This window comes from Psammomys obesus, unplaced genomic scaffold, assembly GCF_907164565.1.
Source record: "Psammomys obesus unplaced genomic scaffold, mPsaObe1.curated_primary_1811, whole genome shotgun sequence".
Lineage (NCBI taxonomy): Eukaryota > Metazoa > Chordata > Mammalia > Rodentia > Muridae > Psammomys > Psammomys obesus.
This window is the reverse complement of record NW_026592666.1, coordinates 11,974,115-11,992,049: the sequence shown is the minus strand read 5'-3', so window position 1 is coordinate 11,992,049 and position 17,935 is coordinate 11,974,115. Positions and strand designations below refer to the sequence as shown.

The 17,935-nt window shown below is 45.3% G+C and overlaps 1 protein-coding gene across 2 annotated transcripts in view; it reads right to left on the bottom strand.

Annotated features, from left to right (window-relative positions):
* Window positions 1–16,803, bottom strand: part of Dyrk1a (dual specificity tyrosine phosphorylation regulated kinase 1A) — a 107,286-nt gene extending 90,483 nt beyond the window's left edge. For both annotated transcript variants that reach the window (XM_055614863.1, XM_055614865.1), the window contains exon 1: window positions 16,741–16,803. The gene's annotated coding sequence lies outside the window, so the exon portion shown is untranslated. The remainder of the gene's footprint in view (window positions 1–16,740) is intronic.
* Window positions 16,804–17,935: the final 1,132 nt, after the last annotated feature.

Genomic DNA, 17,935 nt, shown 5'->3' with positions numbered 1-17,935 from the left:
TTACATTACTTTTAGCTTCTCCTTTTTCAGTCTTGCCTTCTACCCACTACCAAATCTACAATTAAGTCAAAATGGACCAACATCCACTCATTTGTCAAATAGCACTTTTTTTTTTTTTTGCTGACTAATCCAAAAATCTTCCTTATGCACTTCTGCCTCCCAAGCCCATTTCAGCATACTACCAATACTTTTTCCCTCAAAGTCTACCGAATTCCTGAACATGACTCTTATCTCAAGATTACCAACCCTGACACCTTTCTCTGAGTTAACTGTATGCAATGTGTAGTCACTGAAGGCAGGAAAAGCCCTGCTCACCTTACCTTCTCAAAGTTCTACACACAACTGACTAGAGCAAAGGCAAACGTGAAAAACCATGACTGTTAACCACTCATCGCCAAAACCGTCTCCATGGGCTCGCTTTGCAGAAACAAACTGGTCACTTCTAACATGAACTGGTCTGTGTCTCAGCCCTGCAGGCTCAACTCGACAGATGCACAGAGCCTAGTGGCTTAGCTATGGAGATCAATTGTTCGACAACTCTCTCTCTGGAAGCAGCTAGCATACAGATAACACTTAAAAATAACTTCTTTGAAGGAGCAACCATCTTTTCTAAAAGGTATTTGGGGGCTAACAAGACGGTTCATTAGAAACAAGTACTTGCTGCCAAGGCTGACATCCTGGGCTGAATCCCAGACACTCGAGTGACGGAAAGGGAGAACAGACCACTGTAAGCACCTTCCAGAAAGCAGCTCAGTTACACGCATGCACACACACAAATGTAAAAATGTACAGAAGACAGACAGGTAGGTACGTAGACAGACAGATGTGCTCAGAGTACAACATTCCTCAAACTACTAAAACAAGTGGCCTACTAGACAAAACAGCTAACTAAAAGAAATGTGACAATTCAATGACATTATATGAAGAGCTTACAAATATCACAGCTAAACAAACAAAATCCCCGAAGGTAGGGGGTGGTTGTTCCTCTTCTGGGGAAAAAAAAAGCTTAGGAAACTATTTCCCCGTAAAGTATTTTTTTTTTAAATCACTAACAAGAATGTATCTACTTAAAGCTCTGATTTCTGTAACATTTTTTAAAGCATCCATTGTGGTTTTTTTTTTTTTTTTTTTTTTTTTTTTTTAAAAAAGGAACCATCAAAGTTGAGGGGGTTAGGGGTAAACTCTCCCTTTCAGATGTGTCAGGAGCCAAGGTCACCTCAGAATGCCCCTGTATTAAGGCTACCTACAGAAAAAGTTCAACAGTGTTCCTGACGACATTTCTCTCACCTCTCTCGAGTGCAGGACGTTGCTGTTCTACCAGCTCTCCCCAATTCTTTGCTGTTTGCTTCCAGACAGTTTCACATACCCCAGGCTATCCCAGGATGATGATTCTCGAATCCTCTCCTCCCTCTCCCATGCTGAGTGCAGAGGTCACAGATGTGTGCACACCTGGGTCCCTGAGCACTGGGCTCAACCCAGCGTCTTGTGAACCTTAGGCTGGCACACTCCACTGGGCTCAACCCAGCGTCTTGTGAACCTTAGGCTGGCCCACTCCACTGGGCTCAACCCAGCGTCTTGTGAACCTTAGGCTGGCACACTCCACTGAGCCCTTATCCCAGCCCGCAAACTCTCTTCTCGTTACACAAAGTCACATTTGATTCTCATCTCCGAACTTTCAATACAGAACAGCACAATACGCCTACTTAATGCAGATTAATTATACAATAATGCAGAACATTCAGATTTAAAGCTAAAAGGTTTTAAATTCTGACATTCACATCAATCCTTTGCCAGACATGGTAGCCAGCACATGCCTTTAACCACACCACTTAGGAGGCAGAAGCAGGTAGACCTTTTTTAGTTCCAGGCCAGCCTGGTCTATGCAATGAGGTCCAGGACAGCCAGAGCTATGAAGAGACTGTTTCAAAACAAAACAAAAACAAACAAAAATGCAATTCTTTACTAAAAATGACCATGATGAAGCTATATCCCTTAATTACGAGTATCTGAAAAGAATACAAACACTGAAGAGGCTTATAAACCAATGGTGAAAGCAAACTATTCCATCAGCATTTTGACCGAATAGTCACACCACACTGCTTCACCTATGTGTGAACACATGTGTAACCAAAACCTGGGCCCTTACCAGAAAGGGAGCAGCAAACCTGTAACAGTGTTTCTCCCAGCCAAGTACAAGCAGGCCTGACAGTACTTTGCTGCAGAGATCAGCTGAACCAGGCACATTCAAAATGGCACAACCAAGACTGACCCCAGTGATCAACGCGGCTGGAGACGGCCCAGCAGAAGGGAAGTCCAGAATGGGGCTACAGCTACACATACACGGGTACACGTCAAACACCCAAATGCATATACACCCACTGACCCTACTGAGAAACAACCTCACATAAGAGAACACACAAAGAACATCCTAAAAATCAACCATGCCATGGCACTGTAAAATTTCAAAGTCATCATTCAACTCAACAGGTGAGTCAAGCACTAGAGATATGCAGAATGATATTTACTGTCACTACAGTCCCCTGTGGACTTTTATTAAAGTACAGAGCAGAAAACACACACGAGGCAGGGGAAGGACTCTAATGCCATGAAGGCGAGCCATGAGAAGAAAAGGTAAAGGTATAGCACAGAGCAGTGGTTCTCAACCCGCCTAAGGATGTGACCCTTTAATACACTTCCTCATGCTGTGCTGACCGCCAACCGCAAAGTTGTTTTTGTTGCTACTTCATAAATGTGATTTTGCTACTCTTGTGAATTATGAGTATATGCTATGTGACCCCTGTGAAAGGGCCATTCGACACCCCCCACACACATCCTCAGAGGGGTTGTGGGCCACAGATAGAGAACTGCTGGCATAGACTGACAGAAAATACAGAGGAGCTCTGACAGAGAACGTCTACCAGACGGTAAGTTTTCCCCAACTTAGGTAAGGCCTAAGCTTGCAATCTTCACAGAGCTTCTCACTTGCAGATACAGGCATAAGAATCAGTAAGAATATTGAAAACTTGAACAATGAACGGTGGGAATCTGGGAAGTGCTGGGCACAGCAGCAACTGTGTCTCCGAATAATTACAGACACACACACACAGATGCACGGCGCACATTCCCAGGGGTCACATGCAACTAAGACTCACGTGCGATGCTACAGGAGAGCAGGCAGAACACATCAGGCAGACCCCCTGAGGTGGCTGCTTCAAGGGTGGCAGTCTTCTGTACAACTCAGAACCCCGGGCAACTCCTTGGCTGGAGGCAGCACTAGGTGAGCAGCAGTGTTAACCTGCTCCCAGGGCTGACCCTGTCTGAGGCCTGCATCACTAAAGCACTGTAGGGCCAGCAGCCCTGCTCCAAAACGCTTACAAGCAGAGGTGGTTTGGACTTGCAGATTTGGGAGTATCTGCACATGAGATACCTTAGGGACCAAAGTCTAAAGATAACATTCTTTTACACTTTTAACGTGCTGTATAAGCATACCTAAAGGTGACGTTTTATCTAATTTTATGCTTGAAACTAGGTTTGTACACAATAAAGCATTAGACTCATGGCATCATGTCAGCTCTCAGAGTCAGAAACTTTCAGATTTTGAAGCGCTTTAATATCAAGTTTCAGATTAAGGGTGCTAATCTGCCTAGTATATGGCAGAGTCAGAAGAGCCAAGTTTTAAAACAAAGTAGCCTCTTCTACTAACCTGTCTCCTGCCCTCCCGGTCTATACTCACTAAGCAAACAGTAACAGTGAGACTGGTTATCTGTTTACAGTCAAGTAAACACAGAATAGGAAACATTTTTACCAATTATACATCCGACAGGGGTTAGTATCTAGAATACACAGAGAAAAGGAAAAAAAAGAAAACCTGAACACACACACACACACACACACAAAACCGAACATTAAAACATGGAGTACAGAATTGAGATTAAACACAAGTGGTTGAGAAAACACCTGAAGAAATGTTCAGCATCCTTAGCCATAGGGAAATGCAAATTAAAACTACTTTGAGATTTCATTTTACCCCAGTCAGAACAACCAAGATTAAGTTTTAGCATGACAGCAGATGCTGTCAAAGATGTAGGGAAAGGGGAACAATTATTCATTGCTGGTGGAAGTGCAAACTGGTAGAGCCACTATGGAAAAGATGAAAATTGATCTACCACAAAATCCAGCTGTATCTACCGCTCTTGGGCGTAGACTCAAAAGACTCCACACCCAGCACAGGGACACCTGCTCATCCAAGGCACTGCAAACAGCCTAGATGTCCATCAGCTGGTGAGCGGATAATGACTCAAGGATACATTTACACACTGGAATATTACTTAGCTATTAGGAAAACCAAAATTCTGAGTATTACAGATAAATGAATGGAGTCCCTGAGTGAAGCAACCTAGACCCAGAAAGACAAACATTTCCTGTTTTCTCATATATGTTAGCTTTTAAGATGTTAGCTTTTAAGCGTTAGCTGTACGTGTTTCATTTAGAATATCCAGAGGGCAGGTAACTGGTAAGGGACCAGGAGCAGGGAAAAGATCGTCCAAGGAAGGGGAGATTAGGGTATAATGTCATAAAAGAATAAAGGGAAACTTTGAACAGGAGGACCAACAGCCATATGAAAAACCTACTGCTCTAGAAGCTTCCCAACATATAGAAAAGCACTGACTTATGCCACAGAGCAGGGAGAAATCAAGCTGGTACCCAACTAGAAGCTTCTTCACCCTTCTGACTATCATAATAGTGCTACAAGGTATTACACATGCTACTGGAGAAGAAAAGTAATCATGAATCTCACCCAGCTGCAAGCCCTGCAACCAAAAACAGCAAGCTGTCTGCAAGACATAGTAATAGTGACCACCAGTGCTGCAGGAACAAGCAACCACTTCCTGATTGGATATAAGGCCCATTCTATGAGATGAGCCCAGACCTACCACTGTTCATAAGGCCAAGAACAGGAGACTAAACAGGTCTTGAGCCCTAGAGGAAAATATACTATTCTACTAAACGAACAATGCCCAGTGACAAACTGTATGCCCACAGTTGACTGCACGTTTAAGGCTCATCTGAGAAGCAGCTTCTCGATCACAGAGGAGCTGGGTGACGCGCAGACAGTCGGAGACCTTGAAGCACTAGCACTAGGGAAGCACTAAACCCCCTAATGGGGTGTCAACAGAAATGTCCTTCCCTCAAAGTTGGCGCCTCAAAAGTTTCCTCTTTGAGGAAACTAAGCAGCCGAGAAGGCAGAAATAGTGGAAGAGCCAAAGGAGGTGGATAAGGCAAGGAAACAGCCTTTCCAGACAGAACGGGACTGATGCACACACACGTTCAGAGACACAGCGACAGCATGCGTGAGACTTAACAAGTCCCACCCAGACAAAAGTACAGCGGGAGGAAGTGGGCACAAAGTCCACCTGAACTGAAGAAGCTCCTTGTACGCGGGAGAAGGAAAATCAAGTACCTCCAATGGGCGCACACTCTAGAGCAGGCCTTGAACTCTCGAGTAAAGACTAACAACAGATTCCAGGTTTTCTAGGCTTTTTGTTGTTGTTATGATTGAGTGTGGGAAGTGACTGCTGTCTTTGTAGGTGTTTTGGTTTTTATTGGGGGGGGTTAGGATTTTATGCAATAGAGAGACAGCATGAGAGAGAGAGAGAGAGAGAGAGAGAAGAAAATGAACCCGGGTGGGTAGGAAGGTGAACAGGATCTGAGGATGTGGGAGAGGGTTTAACATGATCAAAATATACTACTTGAAAATTATTTATAAATGTAATATAAAAAAACTGGTGCATAAAAAAAGTCAGTGGGAAGGGGTCAACAAGAAGACTTGGTTAACCACTGCTGGCCCTAGCAGGTAAGATTTTTAAGGCAAGTTATTTTATACATTCAAAGAAACAAGAAATGACATTAAAAAAACTTAGAAGAACACATGATTTTTGTTGATAGTAGTGGTCTCTTTTGGGGAGGGGGCTGTTTTTGGTTTCTGCTGTTGTTTTGAGGCAGGCTCTTACTATGCACCCTTGGCTTGGGGGCTGGACATGTACCTCAGTGATAGGTCAGTTGCTTTAAAAACTAGAATTAACAGATCTGAAAAGAAAACTTAAAACATATTTGGTAGGATGCTCAGACAAAAGGATGTAGACACAACTCCAAAGTCCTCCACCGGCACCTTCCATTTCATGTGTGTCCATCTTTTTTGTTGTTACATGTTTTTGAGAAAGGGTCTTATTCTGTACCCTGGCTGCCTGGAACCTATAAGGTAGCAAGGTGGTCTTGAACTTCTAAAAAGTCAATCCTCCTGCCTCGGCCTCCAGAGTGCTGGATTACAGGAATATAAGCGCACTCCTACCACGCTCAGCTTTCAAGTGTGTGTATCTTTAACACTACTGAACGTATATTTATACCCTATTTAAAACAAGCTGTTAGCCCATACCAAAATCAACTCCATAAATACACAATGAATAGCCTATTTCGCCTCCAACTCAATCACAAACCTTCAAGGAAAGCATGACCATCCACTTGTCACCACCATCTTCTCAGTCATTCAAACTCTTAAGACTCCTGTATCGGTTCCATCATTTGTACCAGTCTCCTAAATTTAGATTTTTATAGGTGTTAATTCCTAACTAGACTCACTTTAATAAATACTTGGTATAAAATTATCAGTCAGCTTAAGCGAGCTCTAAAAGAACCAACTTCCATCACTTACAGAAAAGGAGCTCAGTTCAATGCTATAAATGACATCTTACAGATTGAGAACTGCCTCCCAGTCTGAATCCCAAATTTGGATCATCAAGCTAACATTGAAAAGTTACAAGATATATTATCAAAAAGAGTTACTATTTCAAAAGCAATCTTTTTACTCTCCCAAGACATTTACAAGACTGTCTTCTTGGGTATTTACATGCTGGTCTCTGGAACCTGTAAACTGTAGCATATTTGGGAAAGGGCTCTTGTGGAGTAGTTAAGAAGACCCACCCCAGTTACTAGTGTCGTAAGCACATGTGTCCCTTGGGACAGAAGCGGAGGAGACGTGACATGGGCAGGAAAGGAAGCAATGTGTTCACAGAAGGGGACACTAGAGTGACACAGCCACTAGTCAAGGGCTGCTGGCCTGCAGCCACCAGCAAGCCCAAAAGCTCCAGGAGGAGCCTCTCTCACAGCATCCTGGGAAAAGCCAGCACCGGCCCTGTAGCCTCCGTGATGACAGTTTTGTGGTTGCCATTTCGGACTGCTGAGTTCCAGAGCTATCGGGACATATTTTTGTTGCTTGAAGCCATGAAGTTCTTACAGCGCCCACAAGAAACTAATACAAGAAAGTAAGAAAAACATTTCTAATGCTCATCCGACACACTCATTCTAAAAGTACTGTCGGAGAGATGCTGACTGCGAGCTACAGCAGCAGCCCTGGGTGCTGCATGTCCCTTCTTAAGTGGGAAGCTGCACTGAAGGGCCATCTCCACATCTGGTGGTGTGGAACGACCACCAGCCAGAGTACTTTCTAGAGAGCCCCTTCCAGCGTTAAGAACACACGTGTAAGCTCGACCACCACTGTGCTGAATCAAGGTCAACACTAACCCACCCCCTCCAGAACAAGGTTAGCCGCAAAGTTCTCACACAGGCTATTCCAAACAGCCAGTGTGAGGCTGACAAACCCAGCCAGTGCCGCACCGAGGCAACTGCAACCTCCCGTGAACAGCCCTACGACCAACCGACCAACCGCTGCGGGGCTTTCCTGCTCCTCCCCTGCCTGCGCCTCCCACCTGATAATGAGTGCACAGATCTCCATCCTTCACGTCACAGCGGGTTAACAGCAATCCTGTCTTCGTCAAAGCTAAACCAAACCTAACGTACTGACTAGGCAGACAGCCCAATGAGGCTTCGGAAGCTGTCTCACCAAGAAAAGCCATTCATTTTAAATACCTACCAACAATCCAGATTTGGCGCCACAATTGCAAACTGCTTTCAGGTTTTCAAAATCCCATCTTCTACCCACAAAAAAAAAAAAAAAAAAAAAAAAAAAAAAATCCTGCCTCTTTCTGCTCACAGGACTGCGGAGCCAAGGGTGGCATGTACTAAGAATTCACTCACAGAGTTTGTGTCCCAATCTTCATTTCCCTGTCTTTCCCTCAGGAAGCAAGGCACATCCTTTCCCTCTGCAAGCTTCCCACTGTTTGTCTTGCCTGCCAGGGTCCTGGTTACTGGTCCACAGCACTGCAAATGCTCTCCCACTCTCTGACACACTGTCCCTGCTGTCTCCGGAGAAAGCAGTTCTTGAGACTGGTAGGGTAACCTCTAAGTCTCCTGTAGTAGACTGCAGCTTCCTTGTGGGCAGGGCACATCTTACTCAACTTGGCCTTGGCAGAGCGCAAACCTCGGTCTTCCATGCATGCTACACTCGGAGTGTACTTGGGCATCAAGCTGTCACCTACTGCCCTGCAACCTATATAAAAACAAAAGCATCTATTCATGATTTTCTTTCAACAGTAGCTGACCTGCACAGTTAACATTTTCTGAGTCCTGCTCAAGTATAGAAAGTTCTAGAAACCTAGATTCCTGCCTGTGGCTCTCACTGTGTTTCTAATAGGAAACAAACTTCCCTTTCTGTGCAAACCAGCAGACACGCAACTTCACAATGCTGTCTAACACGTTTATGCTATTTTTCAGTTTATAAAAGACCTTCATATATAATCCATTTTCATACTCTGTCAGTCTATGAGGTAATGAAGCACTTCCGTATGAGGCAAATGACACGGCAACTACCTAAGGAAGTGGTTCCCACACTGACAGCTCCGTCAGAATCACCCTGAGGGGCTCGTTAAAAATTCAGATTCTGAGACAGAACCACCACAGTCTCCTGAGGGCACAGCCTGAGCCTACTTGCTGAACAAGCTCCCTAGGCAATCCTGATACAAGGCCAAAGTGGGAATTTGTAATAAGAACCCAGAGTCCAAAGGGGCTGAATGACACCAGGAAGGTTTTCCAGGAAGGCTGACAGAGGAGGACCCCACTGCAAAGAGACTGAATATGTATCAGGTACAGACAAGCCTCCAACAACTCTTCAGGAGGTAAACAAACGATCAGGCTTGGTGAGGGAGACATTTCTACCTTCAAATAGCTCTCACCACATTATCCTTACCATTTGTTAGACACTGCATTTCAAAAGAATTTACTTTCTGTAAAATACACAACTAATGACAACTGAAGAGGAGAAGAAGAGGTTGGCTAGAGAGTTGGCTCAGCCATTAAGAGCACTTGCTTTTCTTATGGAAGACTTGGGTTCAGTACCCAGCACCCACATGGCGGCTCACAATCATCCGTAATGTCAGTTCCAGGGGATCCAATGCCTCCTAACCTCTATAGGCATCAGGCACACACATACACACACACAGGCAAAACATTGATATACATGAAATAAAATAAATAAATCTTTTTTTTGTTTTTTGAGACAGGGTTTCTCTATGCAGCCCTGGCTGTTCTGGAACTCGCTCTATAGACCAGGCTGGCCTCGAACCCACAAAGATCCACCTGTAAAGGCAAAGGCAGATGGGAAATTCAAGGCCAGACTAGTCTACAGAGGGATTTCCTAGATAGCCAGGGCTGACAGAGAAACCCTATCTCCCTACTTCTGCCACCCCTGCCCGCTAGCACCCACCATCTCCCAGGGAAGCACGCCTACTCTTATGCAGCTCAAAGCACAGAGAAAGGCCAATGAGAAGGATGGCAATACCCATCCCATACCTTCTTTCTACAGGACCAGGGCACTGGGCCGTCTTCCACCCTGTGCTCCACCAGCCTGGACTTTGTAGGAGCAGACACAGAACTGGCCTTCTATCCTGGAAGTGACAGCCATGGCTGAGGAACAAGCTGGAGATGAAACTGCCTCTGCCGAGACTCTCTCAGGCCTTCTGTGAAGCAGGCAGTACCTTGGCTCATTGTTTAGAAGTTTCAACTACAGAGACTGAGACTGTCTAGGCCTCCTTTCTCTGTACAAAACCCAGCCACAGCTAACTGTGGGAATACCTGAGGTGTTTTCTGGATTGTAACAAGACCCAAGAGGTGTTTTATCTGACAAACTCCACAGCCTGGCTTCTATCTCATACTGTGGTACCTGGACATGCAAGCTGGAACTGAGACGCCCATTTATGTCCTCATCTTCACTTCTGCCCTAGTCCCAAATCTGTGCCTGTGAATTCTATCAAAATTACAAATACACACTTTAGTTGATTTTTGAAATGACATTAATTATCTAGTTCTTTCGGTGTACTCACAGCTAAAAGCTATCCATACAGTTATATACTGAGTAACAAAACCTTGTACAGGCCAACGCCACTGGCACTTCTTGTTTCCGTGATGGCTGTCCACCGGCTCACCACCCACTGCAGTGCCCACCCCTTGCAGTCCGTCCCCGAAACTGGTCCAACCCATGACTAGACAACAGAGGAATTGCTATTCGCTCCAGCATGGCCAGGCAGGTCCCACGGTCAGCACCTCCATAGAGTAGACATTCTGTCACAAGCCTGGCTATCCCAAGGCTGACTACGAGGAAGCCCAAGACAGCGAGGGAAAAGGCACTATGGAGACAGTGACAGACAGCAGAGAAGTGAAGGCTGGGTGACAGCAGACACCATGTGGAAGAGGAATACTCCCGTCCAAACCTGACTACGAAGAGACAAGCAGTACTGTTGTGCTATGCCACTGCACCTGTTCTCTAAGAAGCAACAAAATACGGGGGGGGGGGGGGGGCGCCCCACAATGAACCTGGCTGAAAATATTTTTCAGTAACATTTTCCCTCTACTGTTGAACCCTGCCTTCTCAAACTTCCATTCAGGACGTCAACAGGGACTCATCTGTGCCCAACAGCTTATATTAAGATTAAAGACACAGAGACAGCGAGAGACACGGAGTTTCATCCCTCACACCACCAATTTGGAAGCATGAACAATGAACTGTGGGTACTTCACTTGGCTCTCCCAGCCTGAAGAAAAGTGCCAGAATCTCTATTCTCTCGTCCAGTCTACTCTACATGCAACATGCCTGAGGGTCTCCGCAGTTTACATCAGAACCTGACAGTATTAAGTTGGGGATCGGGGGCTGGAGAAATAGCTCAGTGGTTAAGAAGAGCACTGTCTGCTCTTCCGAAGGACCAGGTTCAATTCCCAGCACCCACATGGCCGCTCACAACTGTTTATAACTCCAGTTGCAGGAGTTCTGATACCTTCATACCAACGCACAGAAAGTAAAAGTAAATAAATTAGTTGTTTTTTAAAGAGTGGGGGGTTGTGCTGAACCCATGTCTCAGTGATTAAGCGCATGTGTTGCTCTTCCAGAGGACCCACATCAGGTGGTTCCGGGAAACCCTAACCCTCTTCTGGGACCTGCAAGCGTTTGCACTCACGCGTGCATACGCACACACAAGCACATATAATTTGTTTTTGTTTTTGTTTTAACACTCAAAGAAACAGATAGGGCTTGATGGTGTCAAATGTTTGGGTCCAGATGACCTGCCTGCCTGCCATGGGAGGCAGAGCCAGATGAACAAACAAGGCGTGAAGCAGAGAGCAAGCCTTCACCACACACTGCTTTCGCTGATGACTCGCCCTCAACTTCTCGGACTCACTAACTAGGCAAGAAGTAGTGTCTGTAGCTTAACCAACCTGGGGGAGCACTGCCACAGCACTACAAAGAGACTGGGAAAGGCCCCTAGCACAGTTTACAACTTCATAATTATGTGTAATAAAATGAGAACACAAGACAGCAACTAAGGAAATCAGCAGGGGAAAAAATGTACTACTTCCTCTTTTCCAAGTTACAAAAGAGCAAACAAGCAAGCAAAAGAACTAAAGATGACATCTAAATGAGTGAGTGAGGCTGGGAAGGCTTTCCCTCACGCCCAGTCCATGGGAGTTGAAATACAAGCACTTTAATGCTGGCTCCAAAGAGCATGATTTCTGCTTTACTCCCCACCTCAGCCAGCTAAAAGTAAGCCTAAAAGAGGCAGACAGGCACCTGTTAAGCATACCCTTCATATATATAGCTATGCAACCTGTTGCTCAACAGTATTTATGAAAGATGAATAATGGCTTGCAAAGCTATACTGCAATTAAATGAGATAATATAACATTTGGAAATGATAATGAGCAACAAAAAGTTTGAGTGGCACTGTATTAGACAATGTAACATTTATTTGTTTAATGCTGTAAGCATCTGCTGTATGCCAGCTCTATGCTCCACAGACCATCTAAAAGAACGGACAATGTGCTCCAGGGAAAGCTAAGAGTAAAGGAACAAAAGAGCCTAGTACACAGGAAAATTAAACTACTCAGAAATGCTATGGACTAAAAGGAGGCAGGTAGGAGTACAGAGAGTAACCCAGAAGGCCAAGCCAGTCAGTTACAAACAGAATCTAAGTAACTTTGAAATAACTGTTTTTCACTCCATGGTAGTAAGAACCATGAAAGATTATAGACTTCAGGAAAGACAGCACACACAGGGTGGGACCAGAAAGAGGGTGACAATGCAAGACCAAAAAATACTCAACTCTGTGTTCACAAGTCTGCAATCAAGAGAAATCTCAAAACCAGCTTAAAAGGTTTTGTGGGTGGGTGTGTGGGTGTGTGTATATGTGTGTGCTTAGTACTACAACAAGCCAGGCACAGTGGCACACACAGCACTCAGGAGGCAGAAAGCAGGCAGACCTCTGTGAGTTCAAGGCCAGCCTGGTCTACAAAGCAAGTCCAGGACAGCCAAGGCGACCCAGAGAAACCCTGTCTCAAAAACTCAAAACAAACAAACTCCAACAAGAAAAAGACAGAGATGCCATTGTAAACAGAAAGCTGAGAGTAGACGGTAGAGTTAAAAGGCCAGTGTTCATTAGCTGCCAGCATCTAACCGCCTAGAGAGAGGGACAAGGTCTCCCGCCTCCCTCTCTAGAACCCAGGACTTGGCAGAGCAGCAACAGAACCTCTCAAACAGGCGCTGCACTAGCATCACCCTTGCACTCAGCATCCCATACGGCAGCAAATTGCTAGGCTGCACACATCACAGCTTGGTCTAACACAAGCTGGAACCAACAAACACACCTACAAATTTCAGGAGAATGAATACGAAGTCATGAAAAAGACACGCTCAGGGTGCTTTACCCCACAGAGAGGGGAGGGTGTCATCAACCATGAGCTCTGAGGACACACTGCCATTTGTCTGCAGCGACTCACAGCAGGAAGGCACTATCCTTAGAGCTACATATGTCACTGGGGGAAGTCAGGGCTAGGATTCAAAACCAACATTGAAGGCCAGAGCACAGAGGTACTTTTTACCACTTCACCATCCCTTCAGTGACAGACTTGACGCTGGTTCCCATGACCCTACCTTAGTGTGTACCCCATGTGCAATCTCTTTCTCCCTGCGCGTGACCAGGACCAGGGGCTTGCTTTATCCAAGAAAAAGGGCAAACGTAATACAGGCGTGACCATCAGCTTGCCTGTGAAGTATGCCTCCTCCTCCAGCCTGATGAATTAAGTAACTAAGTTGGAGACAACTACATGGCAGGAGTTTGAGACAGACACCTACCAAACGGCGGCAAAACTAACAATGCCAGTCTTCACACTGCCAGCAAAGCCAGTATACTTCGTAAGAGCTCTTTCCCCCGTCAGAGCTAATAAGCTTCTCACGATGCTGGAACAGAGGACTCGGCTGAAGCGCACCGAGGAAGCCGACGCACAGAAGCTGAGGTAATGATTCCATGTCTTGCCTTAAGGATGCTAACTCTGTGAGGCTACTCTTACACAGCAAGAGAAAACAGTACTGTTTGCTGCACACTGGGGTTCCTTCTGCCACACCTGTGGCTCTACTGGGAGATTTATTTTCAACTATTCTGCTATCAAGGAAACCAACTTCAAGTTTTAGCCACAATTACTTTAAAAAAAAAAGGGGGGGGGGGTTTCTCACACTGTAGCCCTGGCTATCCCGGAACACCCTACCATATCACAGGACTGTCTTTCTTAGCATGGTCTAAGTAAAAGTTCAGTTAGAAACTAGCCCTGGCTTCGGCTAGCCTGAACGTAACTGAAAGAAAACCCTGTATGACAGGCACACAGTCAGATGTGTGCACAAAGTCAAGCCACAGATCCAGCTCAATCAAGAGGACACAAGACTCAACCATTGCACTTGTCGACACCAGTGAACACAGGAAGTGTAGACTCCCTCTGTTGCTGCATCTGGAAAACACACTGCCACTAACACGAATTCTACAATGTGCCTGGCTCTCCTGAGGCAGCAGCACAGGCAGGATGGGACCCTCCCACCCCTAAGTGTGACACAATCGCACCAAACAATAGAGCTGGGCTCCCAGCACCCACATGGAGGAGTTCCTGCACTGTCCCTGGATGGGGAGTGCTAAGGGTGATGACTGACCAAAGGCTGGCCACAGGGCTGCAGGCTGGCTTTCCTCTCTCAAAATGCTGAACTTGGCTTTTGAGCTGGTAGCAGCAACGTGAAACAAATTTAATTCCCTCAATGCTACTTGTTTAACCTAAAATACAGATGATATTACGTATTTCGTAGGGCTGCTGAACAGGGTGCAACACCTAATAAGAAGTGTCTGTCCAGCAGCTCGCTAATGCAGGCAACCAGCGGTGGCTACTGCTGCTACTAAGAAGGCCCTTATTTCTAATAGAAGAAACTCAGGTTTACAGAGCCCTTCTTGAAAAAGGAGGGAAAAAAAAAAGAAGAGAAAAGAAAGAAATCTCACAGACAAAAGTGGTAACATAAGCCTGTAACTTCTGAGACTGACAAAGAAGGGTCCCTCAGGTCGAGGACAGCCTGGGCTAGAATGAGTTCCAAGCCAACCTGAGCTACACAGACTGTCTCAACTGCCAACAAGTTGGAGATTTTACCAACAAGTGCACATTTTACCTTGGTACTACTAAGCCAACGCCAACCCCATCTTGCCAGAGATTAAAGCAGAATTAAGTGTTGCCATCAAAGCTAAGCCCAAGAATACAGAAGCTGTGTGCACAGGCTACAAACCATATTCTCCCTTTCTGTCCAGTGAGCTCTAGCTGAACAGGAAAGGTCCATGGGGCAAGGCCCAGTTACACAACCTGATCTACAACTATGTCCCGAGAACCCAGCAAGAGGCCAGGCAGAGACGGACATTTTCAAGAAAGTTACTCAAGGTTTTGCTTTTCCAAATATTTACTATGGAAACTAGTTACTGGGGAAAAAAAAAAAAAAACCATAAAATTGCAGTGAAAGAAAAAAAAGTTTAGCCAGGCACAGTGGCACACTCCTGTAATCCCAGCACTCAGGGAGGCAGAAGCAGGTGGATCTCTGGATTTCCAGGCCAGCCTAGTCTACAGAGTGAGTTCCAGGACAGCCAAGGCTACACAGAGAAACCCTACCTCACAGAACAAGAACAAAAACAAAACAAAACTGCTGCACCTGGCAAGACTGTCAGCTTCTCTAGTTTCTGACTACAAGATTAGTTACAAGATTCACTTTTCAGAAACCTCTCCACGCAATCAACTCCCTCACTCTTGCTCTATCACCCAAACAACTCAAGGGGAAAATTTAGGCCAAAAGCCATCCATACTCCTTTCTTCACTTTCGTCACTTTTCAAAGCTATACTAGCTTTAAACGTGCGCATGAAAACTACTCCAAAGCTGATTTAAGTTCCAGGTGAATGACCGCTGCTCTGTTGGGCAGAAGTAATGAACGAAGAACTTAATACTCAGGCCAACTCCTCTCCGGGATCGTACGCCGCCCTGAGGACAGGCAGTGCACACCTCTGGATGCTGACAGCTTGCTAGACCCTGTCCCCATCAACAGAGCTGCTCCTAAAAGCCACTAAAAGCTGTACGGGCATCAAGAAACTGCTGAAACAGGCTCTTCCTTCAGCAGGGACGGCACCACCTTCCCCCTTCCCACTCAGCAGTGTGCCCCAACATAAAGTAGGCATTCACAAGCATTACTTTCCAGGTAAGTATCTTTCTCCTATGCACAGCTCATAAACACTGGAGAGTCTCTTTTGTGGCTTTAGTTTTTTGTTTATTTGTCTGTTTGGTTGGTTGGTTGGCTGGCTGGCTGGCCTGGAACTCAGAGATCTGCCTGCTTCTGCCTCTCGAGTGCTGGGATTAAAGGCGTGTGCCCACACCACCTGGCTCTAACAGTTCTTTGTGAGCTTGAGGTCAACATTTAAACTTGTTTTGTTTTTGTCCTGTTCTAAGGGTCTCACCCTGTAGCCCAGAGTTCTCTAGGGAGTTTTGACTCACTGCAGCCCTGCCTAAATACTGGTGTACGTGTGCTACCACAACCCAACCCCAGTTTTAGTCGTCTCTACAAGGCTCCACCTCTTTCTCTTTCTAGGTCCTCAAATTCCCTTTCCTACCCTTTATTCCAAGTGTGAATATGTCCTGTTACATATATTTGGCCCTTGGAACTAACTAAAGAAAAAAATTTAAGTATATTGATTCATTCAACAAATGTTTATTTAGTGCTTATACTGTACTAGGTACCTGGAATGCCTAAGACTGCAAAATACTTAAGTTAAAACACTGCTAATTTCTACAGAGAATTAATCGACTAGGCATCAACAGAAACTGAGTGCGTTAAGAGAAAGTGTTATGAACAAAGGACAGACAGACATGAGACCTTACAAACTAAGCCTAACTGAGGGAGGGGCAGCACCTTCCCCAACAAAGCACTGTCACAGCTGAAACTGAGTGAGGAAGCAAGTTACCTAAACAGGGCAGTAACTCCACATGGAGTAGTGGCGCAAAGATGGAGTCAGTCAGTTCTGCGGTGCAGAGAGCTGAAGCAGGAGTCAGTCACCTAGGCAAGAAGAACCCAGGTTTATGATTCCTTTAGTATTTACCCTAAAAGTCACAATAACAACATCTAAGTTTTTGGTGTTTTGAGGGTTTTTTTGGGGGGTGGGGGGGGAGTTCTTTGTTTTTTGCTTTGGGAGGAGTTTTGGTTTTCTTTTTGGTTTTACTTTTACTTTTGTTTGTTCTGAGATAAGGGTCTCACTGAGTAATTCAGCCCAGCCTCGTCTTTCCTGAGGCCCTGTCCCACCTTCCTGAATGCTAAGTTCTAGGTATGCAAACAGGAGGCTCTAAGTTCGACCATAACATCCATGTAAAAAAAAAAAAAGGGGGGGGACACCCATAAGCCCAGCACTGTGGAGCAGACAGGCAGATCCCTAGGGACTCATCTGCCCACCCAACTAGCCTGACCAGCGATCTCTGGGCTGGAAAAGAAGAGGTGGTGGACCTTGACGAATGCATCCAGAGGCTGAGCTCTGGCTCCCACAGGCTCAGCACCACAACCTCTGGCTAGAAGGTTCCTTTTGTTTTTAATGAGAGAGAATTGCTGCTTCTCTGGACCAAATCCCTCTCCACTGCTGCCACCTCAGCTTCTACTCTCTAACCTTCACCAGAGGCCTGCATCCTTTCCCGGGCCCTACTTTTTCCTTAGTCAGCACACAGCCTTTCCCAAACTATCTACTGTGCCTCCTAACTTCACTTTATTTCTTCCCTCTGTACACCTAACTGGAATACTGCTGAGTAACTGCTGGCCAGTTCCCAGGGGAACTTACCTAAATTTGCCAACACTTTAAACGGTACTATAGAATTACTATAAGAAAATGTACAAAATTAGACTGTATCAATGAGATCCTATTCATGTTCTTATCCGTGCTATTTTGAAGAACTTTCACAATCTTTTCCATCACAGAAGGAATTAGCCATCAATAATGAATGTGTCTGATATAAAAAGATAAAGCAAAAAAAATCATGACTGGGATGACAGTTTTCAAAAAAAGGTGATCAAATCACAACAACCTTCTCAGCACAGTATTTTTCTCAGAAACTAGAGCCCTGTTTATACCTAAAATAGTTTAGCTCAAAACTGTCAAACGGACTAATTTTTGACCT